Source organism: Patiria miniata, unplaced genomic scaffold (assembly GCF_015706575.1).
Source record: "Patiria miniata isolate m_02_andy unplaced genomic scaffold, ASM1570657v1 HiC_scaffold_17, whole genome shotgun sequence".
Taxonomy (NCBI): Eukaryota; Metazoa; Echinodermata; class Asteroidea; order Valvatida; family Asterinidae; genus Patiria; species Patiria miniata.
Genome location: NW_024037055.1, coordinates 9,103,548 through 9,117,022, shown reverse-complemented (window position 1 = coordinate 9,117,022; position 13,475 = coordinate 9,103,548).

Sequence of the window (13,475 nt, the reverse complement as noted above, 5' to 3'; positions counted from 1 at the left end):
ATATGACATCAAAACTTAACATAGTCACAGAACATATAGCAAAGGTCGTTCGCGAAGATAGACGCAATGATGACGTCATCATGGGTCATGTGACGTCATCGCAACGTTGCATATTTCAAAGCCCTATATCTACAGAACGGTATGTCCGATTGGCTTGAAACTCAGCATGTGGGTAGACCGGGAAGTGTTATAGATGAAATTTGAAATGACGTCATCATGACGTCATCATGTGATTTTATATTTAATTTTGAATTTTTGAAGACCTTTGTCATATCTCACTAACGCAATATGATAAATTCGAAATTCTTTTTGTATTAGGTTCGCTGGGCAATAGATATATGCACAAAGAAAGTGAAAAGTGCATGACGTCATGATGGCGTCAGCAAAAATGCTATTTTTTGAAACACATATAAGGGAATGTCCGATCGTCATGAAACTTGGTGGGTGGGTAGATAATAACACTAGTACACAAATTCTCGAATGACGTCACGATGACGTCATTGGTCGATTTTTAAAGATTTTTTTTAATATTGCTTATTTTATTCTGGTTATAAAATTTAACACTTTTATTAATCCGATTATTTTCAAACTTGGTACAGACTAAAACCACAATAAAATAATGAGCACTGCCAAGTATTGTTACGATGACGTCATCATTAGACATGTGACATCATCGTTAACTTGTATATTTTAAGCCCCTATATCTCACGAACAGTACGTCAGATTGGGTTGAAACTTGGTATGGGGGTAGGCCGGGATGTGTTACAAATAAATATTGAGGTGACGTCATCATGACGTCATCGTGTGATTGTATATAGATTTTTGAAGTTTTGGACCTTTAAGCCATATATCACGAACCCAACATATTAAATTTAAAATTCTTTTTGTATTAGGTTTGTTAGGCAATAGGTATATGTACACAATTTTGAAAAATGTGTGACGTCATGATGACGTCATCAAACATGCGCTTTTTTGAAACACATATAAGATAATGTCAGATCGTCATGAAACTTGGTGGGTGGGTAGATAATAACACTAGTACACAACATCTTTAATGACGTCACGATGACGTCATCAGTATATTTTTAACGATTTTTTTAATATTGCCAATTTTATTCTGCTTCGAAAATTTAACACTTTCATTAATCCGATTGTTTCAAACTTGGAACAGACTAAAACCACAATAAAATAATGAGCACTGCCAAGTATTTTTAGAATGACGTCATCATTATGTGACGTCATCATTTATATATTTTAAGCCTCTATATCTCATCAACAGTAATTTAGATTGGTTGAAACTTGGTTTCGGGGCAGGCCGGGATGTGTTACAAATAAATATTGAGCTGACGTCATCATGACGTCATCTTGTGATTATATATATATATTTTATATACATGTATAAGACTTTTGTCGTATCTCACAAATGTAATATGCCAAAATCAAATTTCCCTTTGAATGAGGTTTGTTAGACAAAACATAAATGCACACAGTTTTGCACCAAACCAAAAATATGACCCCAATTAAAAAAAAACAATGCGGAAAAGCCCTATGCTCTGTTGCAAACAGACATAGACCTCTAGTTTTATTTGAATTTATGTAAATTGATATACGGCATTTATGCAAATTAGTATACGGCATTTGGCGGATTTGGGAAACAAAATTATCTCGAAAGGTACCCAGAACTAGAATAATGATGAAATCAATGTAAAAGGACTAATTGTTGTTTAAAGTACCCCAAAAAGCAATGTAGGACGAGAGTTATGGCCAAATCAACATGAAAATCATATAAATAGTGGCCATTTTGAATATATGCAAATTACGCATATTTCCACCACTTGGATTTTTTTGGACTTTTTGGGGGACCTTATAGAAGTGCACTTTGGTGTGATATTACACTTGTGTACATAACTGAAGTTGGATTATCAGGAAAAATTCAATTGTGATATGTCCACACATGGCAGCCATAATTTTAACTTGTAATTTATGCAAAATAATATACGGCATTTATGCAAATTATTAAACGGCATCTGGCAAATTTGGGAAACACAGAGATTTTGAAATTTACCTAGAACTATAATAATGATGAAATCATTGTAAAAAGACTAAAATTGTCGTTACATGAAAAAGGTATCTAGTATGATAAATATTACCACAGTCAGTTGCCGTGTCACGCGTAGCTGCTCTATTTTCTCGTCCACACAACTGACAGCAACGCGAGTCCAACGAAAGTTGGCAATAAAAAGGGCTTCAGAAAATTCGCAATTTCATGACAAACCACAACCGATCGAAACAAACAAAGTTGTTTTAGGTAGTTAAAGACCTACTTCATACATCCATCAGGGTATTTTTTTTTCTCAAAAAAGGATTTCGATGCATTTTGACGATATTATTTCACGGACAAATCTACTAAAAATTAGGTCATGAAATTTCCGGTCTTTTTTCTTTGACGACGAAAGTCTCCCAAATGTTGAGGTAATCAAAGGAAAGAATGAACCTTCGTCTACAAAAAATCTCGTGAACGTGATGTCGTTAATATTTTAAGAATTCGATGTACACCTAATGTTTCCAACAACTTCCATTTTTCACAACGCGAAAAGATCGTCGCCATTGTAAAGCATAGAGCGAGGAACCCAAACGCCGGTGTGACCTTGTGACTTCATACACCCACTGATTGGCCGAGCTCGAGCATGGCCTGCTTAATATTCATAAGTCATTCATTGCACGTTCGCACGTGCTATTCACAATGTTTTCATGCCAACGTCGGCGTACTAACGTTCGTTTACACGCGTACATGTGATTGCAAATCATGAAATCTCGCAAAAGTCTTCATTTTCAACTGGCGATTTGGACCAAACATTAGAAGTCTCCTGCACGTGTTTCAAATGAAAAATGAAGCGTATGCTTTCCTCTATCTAATGAATTAAGCCGTGTCTTTCGGCCTTTTTTAGGAATTGAATGTACACCTACAAACTATCGGCCCTCGCTTTTGTTGATAAAAAATATGATTTTGTTTGACAGGCCGTAAGAAGACTTTATATTTATCAAAAGCAGTTATTTTTGGTATCAAAATAAAGCACACGATTTCAACTTTTAACATATTTAGCCATCTTGGCTAAATGTATCCAGGCACTTTTCGTGTTTTCTGTAGTCTCGCATAAATCTCGTAAAACCTCGCGTACGCTTTTGGGCCATGCGTGCGCGACCTCGGTACAAGAAACTGAGGTCAAACAGGGCTGTGTGCGTGACACGGCAGTGGCTGACCAAATCAATGTGAAAGTCCTAAAATTTGCAGCCATTTTGGATTTATGCAAATTAGGCATATTTCCACCACTTGGATTTTGTTTTGGAGCTTTTAGTATGTCATTTTAGGGACCTTATAGAAATGCAGTGTGGTGAAAAAAATTATGTTGCAACTTGTTTGATGTCAAACCATATATTGCCTGGACTACACCTAATGTATGTTGCTTCATTATGAAGACTAGGCCAGTAGTACCTGTCCTTGACAAGCTTCAGGATCCTTCCATAGCCGAACTTCTCCATGTTTTCGTGGAGACTCTTAAAAACCTCCTCCCTCTGCTGTCGGGGAAGCACTGCCAGATACGGAACCTGGCCGCCCTTCTTGTACATCAGAAGTCCTCCCCTCACCTATAGTCGACGCCATACTCCTAGCAACTTCTGCACCACTCTGGTTTCTTGGGACATTTGCCTCCTTGTCATCAGGGGGCTTGCCGTCTTGAGCTCAACAACCCGCCTAATTACGGGATCATTCAGCTGAGCATCCAGAAGGCTTATCCTTGCAGACCTTGTACCTCCCTGAGAGCTGGCCTGTGTCGCCTCACCAGGGGTGCTTGAGTGTATTTTTGGCGCTGGATGGGGGTGGGCTTGGGGACTTCTTGAACTGGCTGCGGGTTAGGGTTTTCGGAACTGGCTGATGTGGGATGGGGACTTCTGGAGCTGGCTGTATTACATCTGGGGGACGCTGTTTCACTTTTACATCTAACAGGAAGGGACCTCCAGACTCTGTATGTAGCCTTTCTACCGTGCCTGTTCTCCAATCATCTGCCGCATCATCTCTTTAAACAATTCCTGGCTAAATTTTACTTAGAAAAATATATTCCCTACCAGGATTCTCCACCAAATTTTTTTTTTAAAAGTAACCGTGAAAATAGACAAACTATTGGGGAACTCGCAAAAGGACTCAATGGGGATTTACTAACAAAAGTAAACTAAACTCAGGATTTCGAAAGGAAAAACTAAAAAGGACCAAATATAGAATCTATTTACAAAAAAACTTTAAGCCAAAAAAAACCAACCCAGAAACTAAAAGCAAAAAATAAAACCCAAAACATGAAACTTAAAACAAAGACTTCAACCTAAAACCAAAGACTTAAACCAAAAAACTAAAACCCTAAAACCTACACAGTGTGTAATAATAACTAGACCTTAACAAACACTCAGGCAGAAAATCTGTAAGACAAGATAAGAAAAAAAAATAATAAGAAACAAGTAAACAATGCAAAAGTCAAGCTACACTAGATCTAGATAATACACACAAAGTCAAGTCTTAGCGAGAACACCAAAATCTCTTGTGAATATTTAATGAGCAAGATAAGGTCCGGCCACTTCCTTGGGTTGAGCAAGAAGCTGGGGCTAATCAACAAGGGGCTAATTCAACATTCCTGAACAATAAACTTGTGCAGGTCCATAGCACATAAGAATTAACAGAAACAGGTGGCTAAGTACAAAATAAAGGAAAGGCAAATCTACACTAAATGAACAGCTTGAACAAGTCTACCTATTGAATAAACATATCAAACTAATCAGTAAGAAATCTGTGGGAAAACCACTCCTCTTAGCTTCATACATGTACAATAAAACAAAAGAGGTAATGAAGAAAACACCATCCAAAATCAGTCAAGAAAACCATGGAGAAATAAAACACAAAAAACCAAGTCAATAATTAACTTCTTGTGACAACACAATATTCCTACAAAATCCCAAAAGTTGCAACTATCAGGATCCATCATATTAAAAACAAGCAAAAAATTCTTCAAGTCACTAAACTCAACTGGTATAAACTTGAAATCACAAAAGGCTGCTCATGAACTTTATAAAACCTAGTTGTCAAAACTCTGAACAAAGCTAAAACAGATCGAACCTTCTAAAAACTTAATAATACACTTAATGAGAAAATACAAAGAAAAACATATACCAATAACTCTAGCAAAAAAAACCACTCACACAGGGCAAAGCGCACCCAAAGAAAATCAAGGGGAAAGAGAGGCTCAAAAATATAGTGTTCTCTTTACTGCCGCTGGTCTGCTACTGATCATGAGGGGTCTGTGGTCTAACAGGGTGGCAGGGCACATAGTCTTGGGAAGGGAACCAATGGCATGAGTCTAATTTACATACAATGTGGACTTGTTACTGGGGAAAGCTCATCTGCAGGGGATACACTACTAAAGAAGGGAAGGGGAATCTAATAAAAACGCTGGATTTATTCAGGGGGCTAATACTAAAGCACTACAAAAATACATTGGAAAATACAAGTTCAATTTGGCCCTGCCACATATGCAAGTGCCTATAGGCTGTGTACATGTACACAGAAAGCCCAGTGTGATCAGCCGAGCGTACTCTTTACAAAGAACGCACGTACACGGTGCACTTTATCTCCAGTTTCAACATTAACTACTGAAATGGTGCACCTTTTCATGAAAATGTGCACCTTTTGACTTTTGAATGAGAAATAATGCCATACACTGAACCCCTATTGATCACCCGCTAGCCTGAGCGCGGTGCACAATCGAAAGGGCTCAGTGAGCCTGTAAAAAGCCCTTCGATTCAAACTTTTCCCTACTCCCTGCCGGCAACAACAGGTGGGAGCTGATCCAGAAATGTGTACGTGCGGCAATGCGGCTACGCCCGCTCCCCGGCACACAGACTTCATTTAACTCAGTCTGCGGCCATGGCCGCTTGAAACAGTTGCAGTGCTGATTCGTAAGAACTATGTAGTTGGGGAGGAATTCTAGGGTTCCCATGCAACCCCTGGATATATATTTTCAACCTACTTTTTTGTAATCCTTAAGGTGTCTAGTAAATGAATTTTGATGTTCCCAACATCAAATATTGTCCCATGGAGTTTATTTGGCGGCCATCTTGGCGGCCATCTTAGATTTCGACGAAAATCGGTTATTGACATAACATCTGAACCAGGCACCATAGGAAGACAAATGAACACGTTTTTCGGGGTAATTTGGGTGGAAGGAATCGATTGAATGCGTTATATTTTATTATTTGGTGGCCATCTTGGCGGCCATCTTGGATTTCAACAAAGCTCGGTTATTTGACGTAACTTTTGAACTAGGCATCATACAAAGACAAATGAACACGGTTTTTTTTTTTTGGGGGGGGGTAATTTGGGCGTGAGGAATCGACTGAAAGCATTAATTTTATAATGTGGCGGCCATCTTGGCGGCCATTTTGGATTTCGGCGAAAATTGGTTATTTGACATAACGTTTGAACTAGGCATCATAGGAAGACAAGTGAACACGTTTTGGGGGTAATTTTGGTATTGCGAATCGAATGAATGTAATTTGTTAATGATTAAAACAAGTTAAATACTAAAACTTAAAATTTGCACTTACAATCTTGCAAAACACTAATCTGCATGTTTTCCAAACTCTAATATTCCAGGGGTTAAAGGGTTAGGATGTGCTGGGGTGGAATGGAGAATAGAGCTGTTTCATTCCAATTGAAGTTTCCCATTGTATAGCACAACGTCTCATCATTAAACTATCTTAACTAAATCCTTCTGTCTGGCTTGTCGTGCCAACCCTGTTTCTGCTGAATGGCAGGGGGTGTCAGCAAGTCCCTGGTACTATAAAAAGATTGCTTCGGGAAGGTGGAGCTCGTTGGTTGTCAGTCCACCTAGGAGAAGGACAACTGTGATCACAAACCCTAAAAAGTTAAAGGTAAAGGGCACGAACCTGTGTTCACAGGAACACAGGATCTTAGGAACACAGGATTTTAGGGTTTGTGATCAAACCCAAGTAAGTAGAACTCGTAGGCCTGGGTAGGCATTTTGCCTAGGAGAGGAAAAACTCTGATCACAAAGCCAGGCTGGTCGAGCTCGTTAGTCTTGGTTGACAGTCTATTCAGCCGCTGCCTTGCAGATAGCCCTAGGAATGGTAAAGGGTAAGAGAGTAAACCCTACAGAAAAATCAGGGGTGGAGCCCCTATGGCGGTTGGTGGTGATACAAACAATTCCCTTTTTGTGGCCAGGAAAGAGAAGCTCGTAACAAAAAAACCCACCATATCAAGACTAGGGGTCACCGCAAATCACCACATGCTGTATCAACAACCCAGAGAGGACTCAGCGGTTTGCTGACAGTCTAGGAGAGGCTCTGGAAGAACCTACAGGCGGTAATGACACTGTGGAATCCAAGTGGTCCCACCTGCGTGATGCAATCTACAACCTCGCCAATTCTGCCTACGGGAAGAGAGAACGTAGGAACGCTGACTGGTACATCGTGCCGTACTGGGAATGGTGTTCCTTCGTTTTGAACGAAGGTAGTACGGCAGCAGCGTAGAAACTGATCATCGCCCAGTGAGAAGCTCTGCACAGGGTGCTCTATGCAACTGTGACCGGTGTCTTTGTTGAACATTATAAATATGCATGTTTCAAAAGAGCTCGTCCGAAAGAGGCGTGAACACAGCTCGTGGCCAAAGCGGAGTGCATCATAATATATGTGGACACCAACTGAATATCCTCAGACAAGGCTTTCTATGATCAACCAAAATCTCATTTGAATGTTAACAACACACCCGAATATCTTCAGACAGTGTATTATATGACCAACCCTTATCTCATTTGAATGTAAACAACACACCCGAATATCTTCAGACAGTGTTTTCTTTGACCAAGTGAACCCAAATCTCATTTATATGTGAACACCAACCTGAATATCAGACAGTGCTTTTTTATGACCAACCCAAATCACATAACTGTGTGTGAACACCAACCTGAATATCCTCAGACAGTGCTTTCTATGACCAACCCAAATCTCATTTGACTGTGAACCAATCTGAATATCTTCAGGCAGAGTTTTTTTTTATGACAGACTGAATATCTTTAGACAGTGTATTATATGACCAACCAAAATCTCATTTGAATGTGAACATGACACCCAAATATCTTCAGGCAGAGCTTTCTATGACCAACCCAAATTCATTTGAATGTAAACGCCACACCTGAATATCTTCAGACAGTACTTTCTATGACCAGTCCAAATCTCATTTGTATGTGAACACCAACCTGAATATCAGACCACGGATCCTAGACGCCAGGATAAACGACTCGGCCCAACTCCTGGTCAGACGCGTGATAACGGCATGCACTGGTGGCAAATACCATGAATAATTTTCAACAAAGACCACTGCGTGCGGTGGCTTTCAGATTTGCAAGGCTCTGCACCCGATCTGGCGAATTATATTTTTGAATATTCATGAGTCTACGTTTTAGGTCTTTATTATTGAATTATGATAAGTGATAACTACATAACCATGGTAATGCTGAGCACAATATCTTTAGCTTTAAGATTAACAATGAAATGTCGCTTTTGTTTCATCGATTCGGCATCACATCTCTCTAAAACTTTTTAGTAAAAGCCGCATTAAAAACGAAATTTGGTCTGACCAATTAAGGCAAGTCCGCTCAGTGCATTTTGTACTAGAGCTCAGAACAGTCGTTTATCCTGGTGTCTAGGATCCGTGATCAGACAGTGCTTTTTCATCACCTACCCAAATCTGTTTGTTTTTGTGTGTAATAGGAAGAGGCGTAATCATACATGTCGCCACTACATTTTAAGTTAAATGGAATGGAGTTTTTATCAGACTGGTGTTTTCTTAAAAGAAGTGTTTTTTTGGCTAGGAAAATAGCAAGGAAGAACCGGTTTTGTGCAAGCAAAATTCAGGGAACAATCTGTTGATACTAATAACTTGTTGCAAAGTTCCAAAGTCATTCCAAGAAAGTTGCCGCCGTGAATTAGGGTTTAAGACATCACCTACCCAAATCTCATTTGAATGTGAACACCAACCTGAATATCCTCAGATGAATGTGACCACCAACCTGAATATCTTCAGGCAGAGTTTTTTGTATTACCAACCCAAATCTCATATCTGTATGTGAACACCAGACCGAATATTATATGACCAATCCTAATCTTATTTGAATGTGAACACCAGCCTGAATATCTCTAGACAGTGCATGATATGACCAACCAAAATCTCATTTGTATGTGAACACCTGACTGAATATCCTCACAGTGCATTCTATGACCAAACCAAATCTCATTTGAATGTAAAAACCAACCTGAATATCTTCAGACAGCGCTCTGTATGACAACCCAAATCTCATTTAAATGAGATCGTTGGGCATCATGTCAGACAGCAACCAGACACCCGAGCATGACCAGTTTGCCCTCTCCCAATCCTCAAGGATACACATACAGCAAAAATCACAGAGGCCAATAAGGAATCGCATTTCAATGTTGTATTGAATATGTAGTTGTTGGGGGTTTTTTTTGCATTCCTTGTTCCCGACATTTCAATATCTCCACATTCCCTTTTGTTTGGTTTCCCAGCGATTTTTTTCTCTTACTGTTGCCCTTGTCTTGCTATTGTGTTTTTGAAAATTTCCTGGCGATTGGAACCTGTTTCTTTTTGGCCTTGACCTTGAATAGGAATTTGACAAGTCCATCATGTAGGAGAGGGCCTTGGTCGAGGAAAGACACTCAAGAAGAACGTCATCGTCGGTCTGAGTATCTTCCCACACCATGGAGTCAGTGTCAGTGTTCGTGTCAACAGTCGAGGCAGTGGAGGATCGGAGGGGTACCTGTTGATTACAGGGGTCACCACAGCCAGGGGGGGGGGGGGGGGGGGGGGGGCGGGATTGAGACGTGGGTTTGACCAGTCTGGAACGGAGGGGAATAGATGGTTTTGAACTAGATTTCTTTCGTTTGGAAATGACATCGGTGGATTGTCGGGATGGCTCGGGTGGACATATTTTCCGAAGGTGGATGAGGGTGGGTTTGGTTCTTTGATAAGGGCTTGGTAGTTTAAAAAATAGCGGCAGGGCGGGGTTTCCACCGGGCACGGGGTCCCTAGCCGCAGGCGTGCCAAAATATCCCGAATAATGACCACCGGCTGCTAACGGGGCAGGGTGAGGTAATACAGCCCGCACCCGGGCGGAGAGGGACAGTTTTGTCCCCTCGGGGTGCAGGGACGCAGTCTTCGCGGCAGAGGCAGGACGGATGGGTGTGGCGGGTTTTGATTTTGTTTTGATTCGTTATTTTGGTCTTCTTTTGCTTTATGCTTTATGAATAAAGGTTGCAGGTACATTGGTTTCAGCGGTTGGTCGGATATGTTCGTCAGGGTCGTGTTGCGGTTTTTTTGCAGGAGCGGCTAAGATGGCTAAACTCTCTAAAATTAAAATAGCACACCGATTTTGTCGATAGGAATACTCGATAGATCACCCCGAGTGTATGAATGGATGTGGTCATTTGTTCTGATCGAGAATGGTCGAGCACCGATACCAGTCACTAGTTCCTTTTTCAGGCAACGCATCACAACTTGTACCAAAGCACACCAAGCAGCGCACACTGCAGAGTGACCCAACGTTGAAGGGCAAATTCAATACCGAGATAAGAAACCAGATGTGCGGTGCGGTAACTAGATTCGTTGTCATTAAGAGCGGAATATTTTTCTCCTCACCAAAGCCACTCTACTCGGCTGTGCTGTAGTCGAGTCCATCAAAAGTCCTCAAATACTTCAGAGTGTCTCACAGGTCAATCTAAGGGCGGATCCAGAACACAATTTTTTTGGGGGGGGGGGGCCAAAACAAATTTGGTCCCCCAAAAAAGTGGGTCAAAAAATACGGCGTGGGGTTTGGGGCCCGCTTAAGGGCCCCGAGTTTTTTTTGGATTCTAGATGCTCTGTGGTGCGATCTGAGGAGGCAATACCTGACTACTTTAACCAATTTTTTTTTAGGAAAAGATGGCGGTGTACTCATTGCCTGCCTTTTTTTCGATGTCACATAAAAAAAAAGTTGGTTTCGTTTGGGGGGGGGGCATGGCCCCCTTTGCCCCCCCCCCTGGATCCGCCCTTGGGGCAATCACGAGTAAACCAATGAAAAATTAAGTAAATATTCAATTAAAAAAGGCATTTTAGTCGCCTTTTACTTGATTTACTTGTGTGTGATAGATTACATTTGATGGACATGTGATGATCTCACAGAAAGGTCAGGAGATTCACGGACTCACGTGTAGCATACTAGTCCAAATTGCAATTTACAGACTTTTATTCGAGTCACCAAACATCGAGTCCGAGTCCAAGTCCTGAGTCACACAGGTCCAGTCCGAGTCACGAGCCACAATGGTCGAGTCCGAGTCAAGAGTCACTTTGAATATACATTGGAAACAAATTTTGAGATACTGCTAAAACCTCACGAGGTAAACGTTTCCATTTTTACAGTTATCTCTAATTTAATGAACTGAAAATACATGTAACGTGGCGCACTTTGAGTTTTCGGCTCTTGCGCCTTGCTAAAGCAAAAGTTTTACCTGAAAAGTGAAATTTCATCAGGCTCTGAACATCACTGTTTATACATTTTAAGTTTACCCATACTCATTACACGAAACAGATACATTTATTTTGGCGTGATTTTCCAATTTTATTTTGAAGTGCACAGTGAACACTTTGAAAATGCGTCAAAAAAATGAAATAAAAATCTGACAATTTTCTAGTTGGATATGTGAGTAAAGATGATAATTGTTTAACAAAAATTTTCAACTTTAAAGAGATTCTCTGAAAAAATTTTCCGAGGTTCGTTCAAGTGCGCCACTTTAGCCGATTTGTATGCCCAATTTCCCGACGCCACCATTTTTGAAATTCCTACTAAATTTCATGACACTGAATTTTTTCACAAAGGTTTAACAGCAAGAATTGTTGGGGTAATAATACCAGTATTTAACAGAATGAAATTGAAGTTTGTCAACAAAGAGTATCACCACTATACAAGTCAAATAAGGCCAGGTACCAGTGTCTGGAAAGAATAATCTGGTACCAAACAGTATCAAGCTTGCATTTACGCAATATCAACTGTGGACGCTGGGGTACATGTTTGGATACATTGATATTCTAATCAATACATGTATATCGGAAACAAACCAGACACACGCGCTGTGCACAGTACACGTACTCAGATGCGCTTCTTCTGCACCGCACAGATTGTGTCGCTTGCTCAGGAGAGAATCGTCTTCAAAATATTTTTTTGTATTATATTATTGAAATAAAAATCTGATTTGGTGGTAGTTTTGGTCGAGTCCCGAGTCTCACAGGTTGAGTCCGAGTCCAAATCTGAGTCCGTGGGATTTTAGTCCGAGTCCGAATCATTTGTCATCGTGACTCGAGTCCGAGTCCGAGTCATGGAAAACTGGACTCCAGTCGGACTTGAGTCAGTCACGAGTCATGCTAGTCTGGTAATTTAACCCCTGATTGAATTATATCAAAAGACTACATATTATCTTTTACACAATCAATGAGACGTTTTTGATCATAAACGTTGGTGGGATCGACTCAAATTTGTACAAAAAGGATCGAACTTTCCAAACGTACAAGGTGCATTTAAGTGTGTTGCATAATGTGATTTGGTCATAAACTGTTCTTTTTTGTTTTATAACATTTACAGTCTTTCAGTTAAACGGAACGGGAATGGACACGTCATCTTCCAAACCGATGTGTAACCCCGGCGCTTTGGAAAAGATTTTGACAAGCAAACCAGCTGTTGTCAAAAAGGGAACAAGAATGGTCCTTACTACAAAATGGCTGAAAACATGCTGGCAAGCATCCAGCGAATTAGAACCCCTTTTTTCCCAAACGTAACCGTTATCACCGAAGACAAGCAGTCTTATGAATATATGACAAACCTGACGACATTCTACCAGGGGTTGATTGTGCAGAAAACCAGTGCTGGACTGACTACCTCTGAGAAACTGAAGTTGAACACAAAGACATACAACAATTTCATTAACAGACGTCCACAGTATGTACTGGAACTACTTGAGAAGGGTTATGATGTGCTGTTTGCGGACACTGATAGCTTTTGGCGCAAAGATCCGTTCACAGATTTTGAGGGAGACTTTGATATTGCCGCGCATGACGAGGTACATCGTCCCCGAAAACCTGTATTTTGTGACGGTTTTGTCTTATATCACCCCACAAATAACACAATTAGTCTAGTAAGGGAATGGGTAACATTTTTAGAAACAACAAAGGGTTCTATTGCGGATCAAAAAGTTTTTAACTGCCTTATAAATAGAGAGCTAGATAAGAATGTCGCCGGGGGGTTAAAAATGAAGACACTCAATCCTGTCAACTACCCGGACGGTAAATTGTACTATCGTGTCCCTGGCTGGAG